Source organism: Equus caballus, chromosome 17 (genome assembly GCF_041296265.1).
Source record: "Equus caballus isolate H_3958 breed thoroughbred chromosome 17, TB-T2T, whole genome shotgun sequence".
Taxonomy (NCBI): domain Eukaryota; kingdom Metazoa; phylum Chordata; class Mammalia; order Perissodactyla; family Equidae; genus Equus; species Equus caballus.
This window is the reverse complement of record NC_091700.1, coordinates 7,476,118-7,496,104: the sequence shown is the minus strand read 5'-3', so window position 1 is coordinate 7,496,104 and position 19,987 is coordinate 7,476,118.

The window sequence follows — 19,987 nt, the reverse complement described above, 5'->3', positions numbered from 1 at the left end:
GTTCCGGACATGCTGGAACCACCTGCCGGGCTCGCCAGAACCACCTGCTGGACACGCCAAAATCACCTGCCGGCTACGCCAGAACCACGCGGCAGACACTCTGGAATCACCTGCCGGGCTGGCCGGAACCACCTGCCGGTCACGCCAACATCACCTTTCAGCTACGCCAGAACCACTTGGCGGACACTCCGGAATCACATGCCAGGCATCCGGGAACCACCTCTCAGAGGTGCCAGAACCAAATTCCGGACACTCCGGTATCACCTGCCGGGCATGCCAGAACAACCTCTCAGAGGTGCCAGAACCACATGCCGGACACTCCGGAATCACCTGCCGGGCATGCCGGAACCACCTGATCCACTCCCCAGAACCAATTGCTGGACATGCCAGAATCTCCTGCCGGACATGACGGAACCACTGGCTCGACTCGCCGGAACCATTGCCCGACATGCAAAATCACCTGCCGGCTACGCCAGAACCACTTGGCGAACACTCCGGAATCACCTGCCGGGCATGGCGGAACCACCTCTCAGGCATGCCGGAACCGCATGCCAATGACATCGGAAGCACCTGCCGAGCACGCCAGAACCACCTGCTCGACTCGCCAAAACCACCTGCTGGACACGCCAGAATCACCTGCCGACTACAGCAGAACCACTCGGCAGACACTCCGGAACCACCTGCCGGGCATGCTGGAACCACCTCTCAGAGGTGCCAGAACCACATGCCGGACACTGCGGAATCACCTGCCGGGCATGCCGGAACCATCTCTCAGACGTGCCAGAACCATGTTCCGGACATGCCGGAACCACCTGCCGAGCTCGCCGAACCAACTGCTGGACACTCCAAAATCACCTGCCGGCTACGCCAGAACCACTCGGCAGACACTCCGGAATCACATGCCGTGCATTCCGGAACCACCTCTCACAGGTGCCAGAACCAAATGCTGGACACTCCGGTATGACCTGCCGGGCATGCCGGAACCAACTCTCAGAGGTGCCAGAACCACATGCCGGACACTCCGGAATCAGCTGCCGGGCATGCCGGAACCACCTGCTGGACATGCCGGAACCACCGGCTCGACTCGCCGGAACCATTGCCGGACATGCAAAATCACCTGCCGGCTATGCCAGAACCACTTGGCGAACACTCCGGAATCACCTGCCGGGCAAGCCGGAACCACCTCTCAGACTTGCCAGAACCAAGTTCCGGACACGCCGGTACCAGCTGCCGAGTATGCCGGAACCACCTGATCCACTCCCCAGAACCACCTGCTGGACACCCCAGAATCACCTGCCGACTACGCCAGAACCACTCGGCAGACACTCCGGAACCACCTGCCGGGCACGCCGGAACCACCTCTCAGAGGTGCCAGCAAAACATGCCGGACACTCCGGAATCACCTGCCGGGCATGCCGGAACCATCTCTCAGACGTGCCAGAACCATGTTCCGGACAGGCCGGTACCACCTGCCGAGCTCGCCGGAACCACCTGCTGGACACGCCAAAATCACCTGCCGGCTACGCCAGAACCACGCGGCAGACACTCCGGAATCACCTGCCGGGCTGGCTGGAACCACCTGCCGGTCACGCCAACATCACCTTTCAGCTACGCCAGAACCACTTGGCGGACACTCCGGAAACACCTGTCGGGCCGGCCGGAACCACCTCTCAGACGTGCCAGAACCATGTGCCTGAGATGCCGGAACCACTCCCCGAACAGACCGAAACCACCTGCCAGACCCGCCTGAACCCCCTGGCGAGCACGCCTGATCCACCTGCTCAGCTAGCCGGAACCACCTTCCTGACACGCCAAAATCACCTGCCAGGTATACCAGAACCACTTGGTGGACACTCCGGAATCATCTGCCGGACATGCCAGAACCAGCTCTCAGACACACCAGAACCACGTGCCAGAGACGCCGGAAGCACCAGCTGAGAAAGCCTGAGCCACCTGCTCGACTCGCAAGAAACACCTGTCGGACATGCCAAAATCACCTGCAGGGTACGCCAGAAACACTTGGCGGACGCTCCGGAATCACCTGTCGGGCGTGCCGGAACCACCTCTCAGACTTGCCAGAACCATGTTCTGGACACGCCGGTACCACCTGCCGAGTAAGCCGGAACCAGCTGATCCACTCCCCAGAACCACCTAGTGGACACGCCAAAATCAACTGCCGGCTACGCCAGAACCACTCGGCAGACACTCCGGAATCACATGCCAGGCATTCCGGAACCACCTCTCAGAGGTGCCAGAACCAAATGCCGGAGACTCCGGTATCACCTGCCGGGCATGCCGGAACCACCTGCTGGACATGCCGGAATCACCTGCCGGACATGCCGGAACCACCGGCTCGACTCGCCGGAACCATTGTCGTCCATGCAATATCACCTGATGGCTACGCCAGAACCACTTGGCGAACACTCCGGAATCACCTGCCGGGCATGGCGGAACCACCTCTCAGACATGCCGGAACCACATGCCAATGACACCGGAAGCACCTGCCGAGCACGCCAGAACCACCTGCTCGACTCGCCAAAACCACCTGCTGGACACGCCAAAATCACCTGCCGGCTACGCCACAACCATTTGGTGAACTCTTCGGAATCACCTGCCGGGCTGGCTGGAACAACCTGCCGGTCACACCAACATCACCTGCCAGCTATGCCAGAACCACTTGGCGGACACCATGGAAACACCTGTCGGGCCGGCCGGAACCACCTATCAGACATGCCGGAACCACGTGCCTGAGATGCCGGAACCACACCCCGAACAGACCGAAACCACCTGCCAGACCCGCCTGAACCACCTGCCGAGCACACCGGAACCACCTACTCGACTCGCTGGAACCACCTACCTGACACGCTAAAATCACCTGCCGGGTATGCCACAACCACTTGGTGGACACTCCAGAATCATCTGCCGGACATGCCAGAACCAGCTCTCAGACACACCAGAACCACGTGCCAGACACGCCGGAAGCACCTGCTGAGCATGCCTGAGCCAAATGCTCGACTTGCCAGATACACCTGCCAGACACGCCAAAATCACCTGCCGGGTATGCCAGAACCACGTGGCGGACTCTCCGGAATCACCTGTCGGGCATGCCGGAACCAACTCTCAGACGTGCCAGAACCTCGTGCCGGTCACGCCAGAACCACCTGCCGGACAGACCGGAAACACCTGCTGGACACGCCGGAACCACCGGTTCGACTCGCCGGAACCACCACCGGACATGCAAAATGACCTGCCGGCTACGCCAGAACCACTAGGCGAACACTCCGGAATCAGCTGTCGGGCATGCCAGAACCACCTCTCAGACTTGCCAGAACCATGTTCCGGACACGCCGGTACGACCTGCCGAGTATGCCGGAACCACCTGATCCACTCCCCAGAACCACCTGCTGGACACGCCAGAATCACATGCCGACTACGCCAGAACCACTCGGCAGACACTCTGGAACCACCTGCCGGGCATGCCGGAACCACCTCTCAGAGGTGCCAGAACCACATGCCGGACACTCCGGAATCACCTGCCGGGCATGCCGGAACCATCTCTCAGACGTGCCAGAACCATGTTCCGGACACGCCGGTACCACCTGCCGAGCTCGCCGGAACCACCTGCTGGACACGCCAAAATCACCTGCCGGCTACGCCAGAACCACTCGGCAGACACTCCGGAATCACCTGCCGGGCTGCCTGGAACCACCTGCCGGTCATGCCAACATGACCTTTCAGCTACCCCAGAACCACTTGGCGGACACTCCGGAAACAACTGTCGGGCCGGCCGGAACCACCTCTCAGACGTGCCAGAACCAGGTGCCTGAGATGACGGAACCACTCCCCGAACAGACCGAAACCACCTGCCAGACCCGCCTGAACCCCCTGGCGAGCACGCCTGATCCACCTGCTCAACTAGCCGGAACCACCTTCCTGACATGCCAAAATCACCTGCCAGGTCTACCAGAACCACTTGGTGGACACTCCGGAATCGTCTGCCGGACATGCCAGAACCAGCTCTCAGACACACCAGAACCACGTGCCAGAGACGCCGGAAGCACCAGCTGAGCATGCCTGAGCCACCTGCTCGACTCGCAAGAAACACCTGTCGGACATGCCAAAATCACCTGCCGGGTTTGCCAGAACCAGCTGATCCACTCCCCAGAACCACCTAGTGGACACGCCAAAATCAACTGCCGGCTATGCCAGAACCACTCGGCAGACGCTCCGGAATCACATGCCAGGCATTCCGGAACCACCTCTCAGAGGTGCCAGAAGCAAATGCCGGACACTCCGGTATCACCTGCCGGGCATGCCGGAACCATCTCTCAGAGGTGCCAGAACCACATGCCGGACACTCCGGAATCACCTGCAGGGCATGCCGGAACCAACTCTCAGACGTGCCAGAACCTCGTGCCGGTCACGGCAGAACCACCTGCCGGACAGACCGGAAACACCTGCTGGACACGCCGGAACCACCGGCTCGACTCGCCAGAACCACCGACGGACATGCAAAATGACCTGCCGGCTACGCCAGAACCACTTGGCGAACACTCCGGAATCACCTGTCGGGCATGCCGGAACCATCTCTCAGACGTGCCACAACCATGTTCCGGACATGCCGGAACCACCTGCCGAGCTCGCCGGAACCAGCTGCTGGACACGCCAGAACCACCCTGCAGACACTCCGGAATCGCATGCCAGGCATTCCGGAACCACCTCTCAGAGGTGCCAGAACCAAATGCCGGACACTCCGGTATCACCTGCCGGGCATGCCGGAACCACCTCTCAGAGGTGCCAGAACCACATGCCGGACACTCCGGAATCACCTGCCGGGCATGCCGGAACCACCTGCTGGACATGCTGGAACCACCGTCTCGACTCGCCGGAACCATTGTCGGACATGCAAAATCACCTGCCGGCTACGCCAGAACCACTTGGCAAACACTCCGGAATCAGCTGTCGGGCATGCCAGAACCACCTCTCAGACTTGCCAGAACCATGTTCCGGACTCGCCGGTACCACCTGCCGAGTATGCCGGAACCACCTGATCCACTCCCCAGAACCACCTGCTGGACACGCCAAAATCACCCCAGAGCCACGCGGCAGACACTCCGGAATCACCTGCCGGGCTGGCTGGAACCACCTGCCGGTCACGCCAACATCACCTTTCAGCTACGCCAGAACCACTTGGCGGACACTCCGGAAACACCTGCTCAACTAGCCGGAACCACCTTCCTGACACGCCAAAATCACCTGCCAGGTATACAAGAACTACTTGGTGGACACTCCGGAATCATTTGCCGGACATGCCAGAACCAGCTCTCAGACACACCAGAACCACGTGCCAGAGACGCCGGAAGCACCAGCAGAGCATGCCTGAGCCACCTGCTCGACTCGCAGGAAACACCTGTCCGACATGCCAAAACCACCTGCCGGGTACGCCAGAAACACTTGGCGGACACTCCGGAATCACCTGTCGGGCATGCCAGAACCACCTCTCAGACCTGCCATAACCATGTTCTGCACACGCCGGTACCACCTGCCGAGTATGCCGGAACCACCTGATCCACTCCCCAGAACCACCTAGTGGACACGCCAAAATCAACTGCCGGCTACGCCAGAAGCACTCGGCAGACACTCCGGAATAACATGCCAGGCATTCCGGAACCACCTCTCAGAGGTGCCAGAACCACATGCCGGACACTCCGGAATCACCTGCCTGGCATCCCGGAACCATCTCTCAGACGTGCCACAACCACGTGCCAGAGAGACCGGAAGCACCTGACGAGCTCGCCGGAACAACCTGCTGGACATGCCGGAACCACCTGCCTCACAGGCCAAAATCATATGCTGGATACGCCAAAACCACTTGGCGGACACTCCAGAATCACCTGCCGGGCATGAAAGCAGAACCTCTCAGAAGTGCCAGAAGCACGTGCTGGAAAGGCCGGAACCATCTCCCGGACAGACTGGAAACACAGGAAACACTCGCCAGAACCACCTGCTTGACTCACCGGTCCCACCTGCCGGACACACCAAAATCACCTGCCTGCTACACCAGAACCACTTGGCGGACAAGCCGGAATCACGTGAAGTGCATGGCGACACAACCTCTCAGACGTGCCAGAACCTCGTGCCGGACACACCAGAACCACCTGCTGGACAGACCGGAACCACCTGCCGGAAATGCCGGAACCACCGGCTCCACTCGCCGGAACCATTTCCGGACATGCAAATCACCTGCCGGCTACGCCAGAACCACTTGGCGAACACTCTGAAATCACCTGCCGGGCATGGCGGAACCACCTCTCAGACATGCCGGAACCACATGCCAATGACAGCGGAATCACCTGCCGAGCACGCCAGAACCACCTGCTGGACACGCCAAAATCACCTGCCGGCTACGCCACAACCATTTGGTAACACTTTGGAATCACCTGCCGGGCTGGCTGGAACCACCTGCCGGTAACGCCAACATCACCTGCCAGCTATGCCAGAACCACTTGGCGGACACCATGGAAACACCTGTCGGGCCGGCCGGAACCACCTATCAGACGTGCCAGAACCATGTGCCTGAGATGCCGGAACCACAACCCGAACAGACCGAAACCACCTGCCAGACACGCCTGAACAACCTGCCGAGCACGCCGGAACCACCTACTCAACGCGCCGGAACCACCTATCTGACACGCCAAAATCACCTTCCGGGAATGCCACAACCACTTGGTGGACACTACGGAATCATCTGCCGGACATGCCAGAACCAGCCCTCAGACACACCAGAACCACGTGCCAGACACGCCGGAAGCACCTGCTGATCATCCCTGAGCCAAATGCTCGACTTGCAAGAAATACCTGCCAGACACGCCAAAATCACCTGCCGGGTATGCAAGAACCACGTGGCGGACACTCCGGAATCACCTGCCTGGCATGCCGGAACCATCTCTCAGACGTGCCAGAACCATGTTCCGGACACGCTGGTACCACCCGCCGAGCTCGCCGGAACCACCTGCTGGACACGCCAAAATCACCTGCCGGCTACGCCAGAACCACTCGGCAGACACTCCGGAATCACCTGCCGGGCTGGCTGGAACCACCTTCCGGTCACGCCAACATCACCTTTCAGCTACGCCAGAACCACTTGGCGGACACTCCGGAAACACCTGTCGGGCCGGCCGGAACCACCTCTCAGACGTGCCAGAACCATGTGCCTGAGATGCCGGAACCACTCCCCGAACAGACCGAAACCACCTGCCAGACCCGCCTGAATCCCCTGGCGAGCACGCCTGATCCACCTGCTCAGCTAGCCGGAACCACCTTCCTGACACGCCAAAATCACCTGCCAGGTATACCAGAACCACTTGGTGGACACTCCGGAATCGTCTGCCGGACATGCCAGAACCAGCTCTCAGACACACCAGAACCACGTGCCAGAGACGCCGGAAGCACCAGCTGAGCATGCCTGAGCCACCTGCTCGACTCGCAAGAAACACCTGTCGGACATGCCAAAATCACCTGCAGGGTACGCCAGAAACACTTGGCGGACGCTCCGGAATAACCTGTCGGGCGTGCCGGAACCACCTCTCAGACTTGCCAGAACCATGTTCTGGACATGCCGGTACCACCTGCCGAGTAAGCCGGAACCAGCTGATCCACTCCCCAGAACCACCTAGTGGACACGCCAAAATCAACTGCCGGCTACGCCAGAACCACCCAGCAGACACTCCGGAATCACATGCCAGGCATTCCGGAACCACCTCTCAGAGGTGCCAGAACCAAATGCCGGAGACTCCGGTATCACCTGCCGGGCATGCTGGAACCACCTCTCAGAGGTGCCAGAACCACATGCCGGACACTCCGGAATCACCTGCCGGGCATGCCGGAACCACCTGCTGGACATGCCGGAATCACCTGCCGGACATGCCGGAACCACCGGCTCGACTCGCCGGAACCATTGTCGTCCATGCAATATCACCTGATGGCTACGCCAGAACCACATGGCGAACACTCCGGAATCACCTGCCGGGCATGGCGGAACCACCTCTCAGACATGCCGGAACCACATGCCAATGACACCGGAAGCACCTGCCGAGCACGCCAGAACCACCTGCTCGACTCGCCAAAACCACCTGCTGGACACGCCAAAATCACCTGCCGGCTATGCCACAACCATTTGGTGAACTCTTCGGAATCACCTGCCGGGCTGGCTGGAACGACCTGCCGGTCACACCAACATCACCTGCCAGCTATGCCAGAACCACTTGGCGGACACCATGGAAACACCTGTCGGGCCGGCCGGAACCACCTATCTGACGTGCCAGAACCATGTGCCTGAGATGCTGGAACCACACCCCGAACAGACCGAAACCACCTGCCAGACCCGCCTGAACCACCTGCCGAGCACACTGGAACCACCTTCTCGACTCGCTGGAGCCACCTACCTGACACGCTAAAATCACCGGCCGGGTATGCCACAACCACTTGGTGGACACTCCGGAATCATCTGCCGGACATGCCAGAACCAGATCTCAGACACACCAGAACCACGTGCCAGACACGCCGGAAGCACCTGCTGAGCATGCCTGAGCCAAATGCTCGACTTGCAAGAAACACCTGCCAGACACACCAAAATCACCTGCCGGGTACGCCAGAACCACGTGGCGGACACTCCGGAATCACCTGTCGGGCATGCCGGAACCAACTCTCAGACGTGCCAGAACCTCGTGCCGGTCACGCCAGAACCACCTGCCGGACAGACCGGAAACACCTGCTGGACACGCCGGAACCACCGGTACGACTCGCCGGAACCACCACCGGACATGCAAAATGACCTGCCGGCTACGCCAGAACCACTAGGCGAACACTCCGGAATCAGCTGTCGGGCATGCCAGAACCACCTCTCAGACTTGCCAGAACCATGTTCCGGACACGCCGGTACGACCTGCCGAGTATGCCGGAACCACCTGATCCACTCCCCAGAACCACCTGCTGGACACGCCAGAATCACATGCCGACTACGCCAGAACCACTCGGCAGACACTCTGGAACCACCTGCCGGGCATGCCGGAACCACCTCTCAGAGGTGCCAGAACCACATGCCGGACACTCCGGAATCACCTGCCGGGCATGCCGGAACCATCTCTCAGACGTGCCAGAACCATGTTCCGGACACGCCGGTACCACCTGCCGAGCTCGCCGGAACCACCTGCTGGACACGCCAAAATCACCTGCCGGCTACGCCAGAACCACTCGGCAGACACTCCGGAATCACCTGCCGGGCTGCCTGGAACCACCTGCCGGTCATGCCAACATGACCTTTCAGCTACCCCAGAACCACTTGGCGGACACTCCGGAAACAACTGTCGGGCCGGCCGGAACCACCTCTCAGACGTGCCAGAACCAGGTGCCTGAGATGACGGAACCACTCCCCGAACAGACCGAAACCACCTGCCAGACCCGCCTGAACCCCCTGGCGAGCACGCCTGATCCACCTGCTCAACTAGCCGGAACCACCTTCCTGACATGCCAAAATCACCTGCCAGGTCTACCAGAACCACTTGGTGGACACTCCAGAATCGTCTGCCGGACATGCCAGAACCAGCTCTCAGACACACCAGAACCACGTGCCAGAGACGCCGGAAGCACCAGCTGAGCATGCCTGAGCCACCTGCTCGACTCGCAAGAAACACCTGTCGGACATGCCAAAATCACCTGCCGGGTTTGCCAGAACCAGCTGATCCACTCCCCAGAACCACCTAGTGGACACGCCAAAATCAACTGCCGGCTACGCCAGAACCACTCGGCAGACGCTCCGGAATCACATGCCAGGCATTCCGGAACCACCTCTCAGAGGTGCCAGAAGCAAATGCCGGACACTCCGGTATCACCTGCCGGGCATGCCGGAACCATCTCTCAGAGGTGCCAGAACCACATGCCGGACACTCCGGAATCACCTGCAGGGCATGCCGGAACCAACTCTCAGACGTGCCAGAACCTCGTGCCGGTCACGGCAGAACCACCTGCCGGACAGACCGGAAACACCTGCTGGACACGCCGGAACCACCGGCTCGACTCGCCAGAACCACCGCCGGACATGCAAAATGACCTGCCGGCTATGCCAGAACCACTTGGCGAACACTCCGGAATCACCTGTCGGGCATGCCGGAACCATCTCTCAGACGTGCCAGAACCATGTTCCGGACATGCCAGAACCACCTGCCGAGCTCACCGGAACCAGCTGCTGGACACGCCAGAACCACTCTGCAGACACTCCGGAATCGCATGCCAGGCATTCCGGAACCACCTCTCAGAGGTGCCAGAACCAAATGCCGGACACTCCGGTATCACCTGCCGGGCATGCCGGAACCACCTCTCAGAGGTGCCAGAACCACATGCCGGACACTCCGGAATCACCTGCCGGGCATGCCGGAACCACCTGCTGGACATGCCGGAATCACCTGCCGGACATGCCAGAACCACCGTCTCGACTCGCCGGAACCATTGTCGGACATGCAAAATCACCTGCCGGCTACGCCAGAACCACTTGGCAAACACTCCGGAATCAGCTGTCGGGCATGCCAGAACCACCTCTCAGACTTGCCAGAACCATGTTCCGGACTCGCCGGTACCACCTGCCGAGTATGCCGGAACCACCTGATCCACTCCCCAGAACCACCTGCTGGACACGCCAAAATCACCAGCCGGGAATGCCACAACCACTTGGTGGACACTACGGAATCATCTGCCGGACATGCCAGAACCAGCCCTCAGACACACCAGAACCACGTGCCAGACACGCCGGAAGCACCTGCTGATCATCCCTGAGCCAAATGCTCGACTTGCAAGAAATACCTGCCAGACACGCCAAAATCACCTGCCGGGTATGCAAGAACCACGTGGCGGACACTCCGGAATCACCTGCCTGGCATGCCGGAACCATCTCTCACACGTGCCAGAACCATGTTCCGGACACGCTGGTACCACCCGCCGAGCTCGCCGGAACCACCTGCTGGACACGCCAAAATCACCTGCCGGCTACGCCAGAACCACTCGGCAGACACTCCGGAATCACCTGCCGGGCTGGCTGGAACCACCTTCCGGTCACGCCAACATCACCTTTCAGCTACGCCAGAACCACTTGGCGGACACTCCGGAAACACCTGTCGGGCCGGCCGGAACCACCTCTCAGACGTGCCAGAACCATGTGCCTGAGATGCCGGAACCACTCCCCGAACAGACCGAAACCACCTGCCAGACCCGCCTGAATCCCCTGGCGAGCACGCCTGATCCACCTGCTCAGCTAGCCGGAACCACCTTCCTGACACGCCAAAATCACCTGCCAGGTATACCAGAACCACTTGGTGGACACTCCGGAATCGTCTGCCGGACATGCCAGAACCAGCTCTCAGACACACCAGAACCACGTGCCAGAGACGCCGGAAGCACCAGCTGAGCATGCCTGAGCCACCTGCTCGACTCGCAAGATACACCTGTCGGACATGCCAAAATGAGCTGCCTGGTACACCAGAAACACTTGGCGGACGCTCCGGAATCACCTGTCGGGCGTGCCGGAACCACCTCTCAGACATGCCAGAACCATGTTCTGGACACGCCGGTAGCACCTGCCAAGTATGCCGGAACCAGCTGATCCACTCCCCAGAACCACCTAGTGGACACGCCAAAATCAACTGCCGGCTACGCCAGAACCACTCGGCAGACGCTCCGGAATCACATGCCAGGCATTCCGGAACGACCTCTCAGAGGTGCCAGAACCAAATGCCGGACACTCCGGAATCACCTGCCAGGCATGCCGGAACCACCTCTCAGAGGTGCCAGAACCACATGCCGGACACTCCGGAATCACCTGCCCGGCATGCTGTAACCACGTGCTGGACAAGCCGGAACCGCCTGCCGGACATGCCGGAACCACCTGCCGGACATGCCGGAACCAGTGGCTCGACTCGCCAAAACCACCTGCTGGACACGCCAAAATCACCTGCCGGGTACGCCAGAACCACTCGGCAGACACTCCGGAATCACCTGCCGGGCTTGCTGGAACCACCTGCCGGTCACGCCAACATCACCTGCCGGCTACGCCAGAACCACTTGGCGAGCACTCCGGAAGCACCTGCCGAGTACGCCTGAACCACCTGCTCAACTCGTCTGAACCACCTGCCGGACATGCCAAAATCACCTTCCGGCTACGCCAAAACCACTTTGTGGACTCTCTGGAATCACGTGCCGGGCATCATAGAACCACCTCTCAGACGTGCCGGAACAACGTGCCGGACACACTGGATACCCCTCCCCGTAAGACCGGAACCACCTCTCAGAAGTGCCAGAAGCACGTGCCGGAGACGCCGGAAGAACCTGCCTAGCACGTCGGAACCACCTGCTGAAGTCGCCTGAACCACCTGCGGGACACGCCAAAATCACCTGCTGGCTACGCCAGAACCACTCGGCAGACACTCCGGAATCACATGCCAGGCATTCCGGATCCACGTCTCAGAGGTGCCAGAACCACATGCCATACACTCTGCAGTCACCTGCCGGGCATGCCGGAACCACCTCTCAGACGTGCCAGAACCATTTGCCGGACACGCCGGAACCACCTGCCGAGTATGCCGGAAACACCTGCTCCACTCCCCAGAACCACCTGCTGGACACGCCAAAATCACCTGCCGGCTATGCCAGAACCGCTCGGCAGACACTCCGGAACCACCTCCAGGACAGACGGAACCACCTGCCGGACATGCCGGAACCACCTGCTTGACTCGCCAGAACCACCTGCCGGACACGCCAGAATCACCACCCGGCTACGCTACAACCACTTGTCGGACACTCCGGAATCACCTGCCGGGCATGCTGGAACCACCTCTCAGAGGTGCCACAACCACATGCCGGAGACAGCGGAAGCACCTTCCGAGAATGCCGGAAGTGCCTGATCCACTCCCCAGAACCACCTGCCAGACACGCCAAAATCACCTGCCGGGTACGCCAGAACCACGTGGCGGACACTCCGGAATCACCTGCCGGGCATGCTGGAACCACCTCTCAGAGGTGCCACAACCACATGCCGGAGACAGCGGAAGCACCTTCCGAGAATGCCGGAAGTGCCTGATCCACTCCCCAGAACCACCTGCCAGACACGCCAAAATCACCTGCCGGGTACGCCAGAACCACGTGGCGGACACTCCGGAATCACCTGTCGGGCATGCCGGAACCAACTCTCAGACGTGCCAGAACCTCGTGCCGGACACGCCAGAACCACCTGCCCGACAGACCGGAAACACCTGCTGGACACACCGGAACCACCGGCTCGACTCGCCGGAACCACCGCCGGACATGCAAAATGACCTGCCGGCTATGCCAGAACCACTTGGCGAACACTCCGGAATCACCTCTAGGGCATGCCGGAACCACCTCTCAGACTTGCCGGAACCATGATCCGGACACGCCGGTACCACCTGCCGAGTATGCCGGAACACCTGATCAACTCCCCAGAACCACCTGCTGGACACGCCAGAATCACCTGCCGGCTACGCCAGAACCACTCTGCAGACACTCCGGAAACACCTGCCTGGCATGCCGGAACCATCTCTCAGACGTGCCAGAACCATGTTCCGGACACGCCGGTACCACCTGCCGAGCTCGCCGGAACCACCTGCTGGACACGCCAAATTCACCTGCCGGCTACGCCAGAACCACTCGGCAGACACTCCGGAATCACCTGCCGGGCTGGCTGGAACCACCTTCCGGTCACGCCAACATCACCTTTCAGCTACGCCAGAACCACTTGGCGGACACTCCGGAAACACCTGTCGGGCCGGCCGGAACCACCTCTCAGACGTGTTCAGAACCATGTGCCTGAGATGCCGGAACCACTCCCCGAACAGACCGAAACCACCTGCCAGACCCGCCTGAATCCCCTGGCGAGCACGCCTGATCCACCTGCTCAACTAGCCGGAACCACCTTCCTGACACGCCAAAATCACCTGCCACGTCTACCAGAACCACTTGGTGGACACTCCGGAATCATCTTCCGGACATGCCAGAACCAGCTCTCAGACACACCAGAACCACGTGCCAGAGACACCGGAAGCACCAGCTGAGCATGCCTGAGCCACCTGCTCGACTCGCAAGAAACACCTGTCGGACATGCAAAAATCACCAGCCGGGTACGCCAGATCCACGTGGCAGACACTTCAGTATCACCTGTCGGGCATGCCGGAACGACCTCTCAGAGGTTCCCGAACCACATGCCGGACACTCCGGAATCACCTGCCAGGCATGCCGGCACCATCTCTCAGACGTGCCAGAACCATGTTCCGGACACACCAGTACCACCTGTCGAGCTCACCGGAACCACTTGCTGGACACGCCAAAATCACCTGCTGGCTATGCCAGAACCACTCGGAAGACACTCCGGAATCACCTGCCGGGCTTGCTGGAACCACCTGCTGGTCACGCCAACATCACATTTCAGCTACGCCATAACCACTTGGCGGACACTCCGGAAACTCCTGTCGGGCCAGCCGGAACCACCTGTCAGACGTGCCAGAACCATGTGCCTGAGATGCCGGAACCACACCCCGAACAGACCGAAACCACCTGCCAGACCCGCCTGAACAACCTGCCGAGCACGCCGGAACTACCTACTCGACTCGCCTGAACCACCTACCTGACACGCTAAAATCACCTGCCGGGTATGCCACAACCACTTGGTGGACACTCCGGAATCATCTGCCGGACATGCCAGAACCAGCTCTCAGACACAGCAGAACCACGTGCCAGAGACGCCGGAAGCACCAGCTGAGCATGCCTGAGCCACCTGCTCGACTCGCAAGAAACACCTGTCGGACATGCCAAAATCACCTGCCGGGTATGCCAGAAACACTTGGCGGACACTCCGGAATCACCTGTCGGGCATTCCGGAACCACCTCTTAGACTTGCCAGAACCATGTTTTGGACACTCCGGTACCACCTGCCGAGTATGCCGGAACCAGCTGATCCACTCCCCAGAACCACCTAGTGGACACGCCAAAATAAACTGCCGGCTACGCCAGAACCACTCTTCAGACACTCCGGAATCACATGCCAGGCATTCCGGAACCACCTCTCAGAGGTGCCAGAACCACATGCCGGAGACTCCGGAATCACCTGCCGGGCATGCCGGAACCACCTCTCATATGTGCCAGAACCATATGCCGGACACTCCGGAATCACCTGTCGGGCATGCCGGAACGACCTCTCAGAGGTGCCCGAACCACATGCCGGAGACTCCAGAATCACCTGCCGGGAATGCCGGAACCATGTGTCACACGTGCCACAACCACGTGCCGGAGAGACTGGAAGTACCTGCAGAGCTCGCCGGAACCACCTGCCTGACAGGCCAAAATCATATGCCAGCTACGCCAAAACCACTTGGTGGAAACTCCCGAATCACCTTGAGGGTATGCCGGAACCACGTCATGGACAGACTGCAAAAACCTGCCGGACCTGCCTGAACCACCTGCCGAGCACACTGGAACCACCTGTTCGACTCACCAGAGCCACCTGCCGGACACACCAGAAACACCTGCGGGTTACGCCAGAACCACTTGGAGGACTCACCGGGATCACCTGGCGGGCATGCTGGAACCACCTCTCAGACGTGCCAGAAGCATGTGCCGGACATCCCAGAACCACCTGCCGAGCTCGCCGGAACCACCTGCTGTACATGCCGGAACCACCTGCCTGAAAGGCCAAAATCACCTGCCGGCTATGCCAAAACCACTTGGCAGACACTCCAGAATCACCTGCCGGGCATGCCAGCACAGCCACTCAGAAGTTCCAGAAGCACGTGCCGGACAGGCCGGAACCATCTCCCGGACAGACCAGAAACACAGGAAACACTCGCCGGAACCACCTGCTTGACTCACCAGTACCACCTGATGGACACGCCAAAATCACCTGCCGTCTATCCCAGAATCACACGGCCGACACTCTGGAACCACCTCCAGGATAGACCGGAACCACCTGACGGACAAGCCGGAACCACCTGCTTGACTCACCAGAACCACCTGACGGACACGCCGAAATCACCAGCCGGCTACGCCACAACCACTTGTCAGACACTCCGGAATCACCTGCCGGGCATGCTGGAACCACCTCTCAGAGGTGCCAAAAACACATGCCGGAGACAGCCGAAGCACCTGCCGAGAATGCCGGAAGTTCCGGATCCACTCCACAGAACCACCTGCAGTACACGCCAAAATCACCTGCAGGCAACGCCAGAACCACTCGGCAGAAAACTCTGGAACCACCTGCAGGACAGACCGGAACCACCTGCCGGACACGCCGGGACCTCCTGCTTGACTCACCTGTCTCACCTCATGGACACGCCCAAATCACCTGCCCGCTACATCAGAACCACTTGGCGGACAAGCTGGAATCATGTGAAGGGCATGCTGACACAACCTCTCAGACGTGCCAGAACCTCGTGCTGGACACCCCAGAACCACCTGCCATACAGACCGGAACCACCTGCCGGACACGCCGGAACCACCGGCTTGAGTCGCCGGAATCACCACCGGACATGCAAAATCACCTGCCAGCTACGCCAGAACCACGTGGCGAACACTCTGGAATCACCCGCCGGGCATGCCGCAACGACCTCTCAGACATGCCACAACCACATGCCAATGACACCGGAAGCACCTGCCGAGCACGCCGGAACCACCTGCTTGACTCGCCAGAACCACCTGCCAGACACACCAAAATCACCTGTCGGCTACGCCGCATCCAGTTGGTGAACACTTCGGAATCACCTGCCGGGCTGGCTGGAACCACCTGCCGGTCACGCCAACATCACCTGCCAGCTACGCAAGAACCACTTGGCGGACACGCCAAAATCACCTACCAGCTACGCCACAACCAGTTGGTGAACACTTCGGAATCACCTGCCGTTCTGTCTGGAACCTCCTGCCGGTCATGCCAACATCACCTGCCAGCTACGCCAGAACCACTTGGCGGACACTCCGGAAACACCTGTCGGGCCGGCCGGAACCACCTCTCAGACGTGCCAGAACCATGTGCCTGAGATGCCGGAACCACACCCCGAACAGACCGAAACCACCTGCCAGACCCGTCTGAACCACCTGCCGAGCACGCCAGATCCACCTGCTGAGCATGCCGGAACAACCTGCTCGACTCGCTGGAGCCACCTGCCGGACATGCCAAAATCAGCTGCCGGCTATGCCAGAACCACTTGCCGGACACTCCAAAATCACCTGTCTGGCGTGCCGGAACCACCTCTCATACGTACCAGAACCATGTGCAGGAGACGCCGGAAGCACCTGCCAAGCATGCCAGAACCACCTGATCCACTCCCCAGAACCACCTGCTGGACCCGCCTGAACCACCTGCCAGCTACGCGGGAACCACTTGGCGGACACTCCGCAATCACCTGCCGTGCATGCCGGAACCACCCCTCAGACGTGCCTGAAAAACGTGCCGGACACGCCGGAACCACCTCCCGGACTAACCGGAACCACATTTCGGACATTCCTGAACCACATTACGAGCACGCTGGAACCACCTGCTCGACTCGCTGGAACCATCTGCTGGATACACCAAAATCACCTGCCGGCTACGCCAGAACCACTTGCCGACACTCCGGAATAACCTGCCATTTATCCTGGAACCACCCCTCAGATGTGCCAGAACCAGGTGCTGGACGCCCCGGACCACTTCCGTGAAAGACTGGAACCACCTGCTGAGCATTCTGGAAACACCTGCTCGACTCCCGGGAACCGCCACTGGGGAAACTGTCATAGAAATGCAGGTAAAACGGCCTTTCTTGCCAGCCCTTAACTCGACACTTTAGAACTTCTGCTTCTGTCACAATTGCACCTTGCCAACCCGGCTCAGACGAAATGCCTACATCTTCCCCTGAAGCAACTGGGCTGACTCCCAAATGATTGAGCGTCCACATGCTTAGGAGGCGATAGACTGCACGCCTTTTTCCAACCACCATTGTGCACTGCTGGAGAGAGTGTCGGAAAGCAGCTATGTCAGAAAGACCCCTTTGCTCTCAGCCGTGCCCTCCATTGCTCTAGACGTGGAATGCACAATGCACTGGCTCCCGCCCTCAAGGGGCGACAAGCCACAGACCACCTTGCTTCCATCTCTTTAGGAAGCTGAGAAGGAATTCGCTTGCAACAGTGATCTTACAGAGTCCAGGGAACATCTCATACAAAGGCAGCTGAAACGCCGTTTCTTTTCCGCCCTTAACTTGCCGATTTGGAACTTCTGTTTCTGCCACATTTCCACCTTGCCATCCGGGCTCCGACGAAATGCCTACATCTTCCCCTTCAGCAACGGGGACGAGGCCCATATGACTGTGCTTCCACATGCTTAAGAGGAGAGAGACAGGCTTTTTACAATCACGATTGTGCACTGGTGGAGAGAGTGTCAGAAAGCACCTATGTCAGAAAGGTCCCTTTGATCTCAGCCATGCCCTGAATTGCTGTAGAGGAGGAAGGCACAATGCACTGCCTCTGGCTCCACCCCTCAATGGCAGACGAACCACACACCTTCTTGCGTCCAGCTCTTTAGGACGCTGAGAAAGAGCTCGCATTCCATAGTGCTCTTAGAGCGTCCAGGGAACATCTCATACAAAGGCAGCTGAACGCCGTTTCTTCCAGCACTTCACTCGCCGATCTGGAACATCTGCATGTGCCACATTTCCACCTTGTCAAGCCGGCTCAGACGAAATGCCTACAACTTCCCCTTAAGCAATGAGGACGAGGCCCGAATGATTGTGGTTCCACCTGCTTAGTAGGAGAGAGACAATAGGCTGTTAACCAACCGCCCTTGAGCAATGGTTGGGGGAGTGTCAGAAAGCACCAATGTCAGAAAGGGCCCTTTGCTCTCAGCCGTGCCCTCCATTGCTCTAGAGGTGGAGGGCACAAAGCACTGCCTCCATCCTTCAATTGGAGACAAGCCATAAACTGTCTTGCCTCCAGCTCTTTAGGAAGCTGACAAACAACTCGCTTTCCACAGTCCTCTTACAGCAGACCAGGGAACTTCTCATACAAAGGGAGCTCAAATGGCATTTCTTCCCAGCCCTTCACTCGCAGCTTTAGGACTTCTGCTTCTGCCGCAATTCCACCTTGCCAACCCGGCTCAGACGAAATGACTACATCTTCCCCTGAAGCAACTGGGCTGAGTCCCAAATGATTGAGCGTCCACGTGCTTAGGAGGCGATAGACTGCACGCCTTTTTCCAACCACCATTGTGCACTGCTGGAGAGAGTGTCGGAAAGCAGCTATGTCAGAAAGACCCCTTTGCTCTCAGCCGTGCCCTTCATTGCTCTAGACGTGGAATGCACAAGGCACTGGCTCCCCTCCTCAAGGGGCGACAAGCCACAGACCATCTTCCTTCCATCTCTTTAGGAAGCTGAGGAAGAACTCGCTTTCAACAGTGCTCTTTCTGTGTCCTGGCAACATCTCATACAAAGGCAGCTGATATGCCATTTCTTTTCAGCGCTTAACTCGCAGATTTGGATCTTCTGCTCCTGCCACATTTCCACCTTGCCAACCTGGCTCAGACGAAATGTCTACATCTTCCCCTTCAGCAACGGGGACGAGGCCCAGATGACTGTGCTTCCGCATGCTTAGCAGGGGCAGACAATAGGCTTTTTACAAACCGCCATTGTGCACTGGGTCAGAGAGTGTCAGAATGCACCTATGTCAGAAAGGGCCCTTTGCTCTCAGCCGTGCCCTCCATTGCTCTAGAGGTGGAAGGCACAAAGCACTGCCTCCATCCTTCAATTGGAGACAAGCCAGCAACTGTCCTGCTTCCAGCTCTTTAGGAAGCTGGGAAAGCACTCGCATTCCACAGTGCTCTTACAGCGTCCTGGGAACGTCTCATACAAAGGCAGCTGAACACCATGTCTTTTCAGCCCTTAACACACCAATCTGCAACATTTGCTTCTGCCGC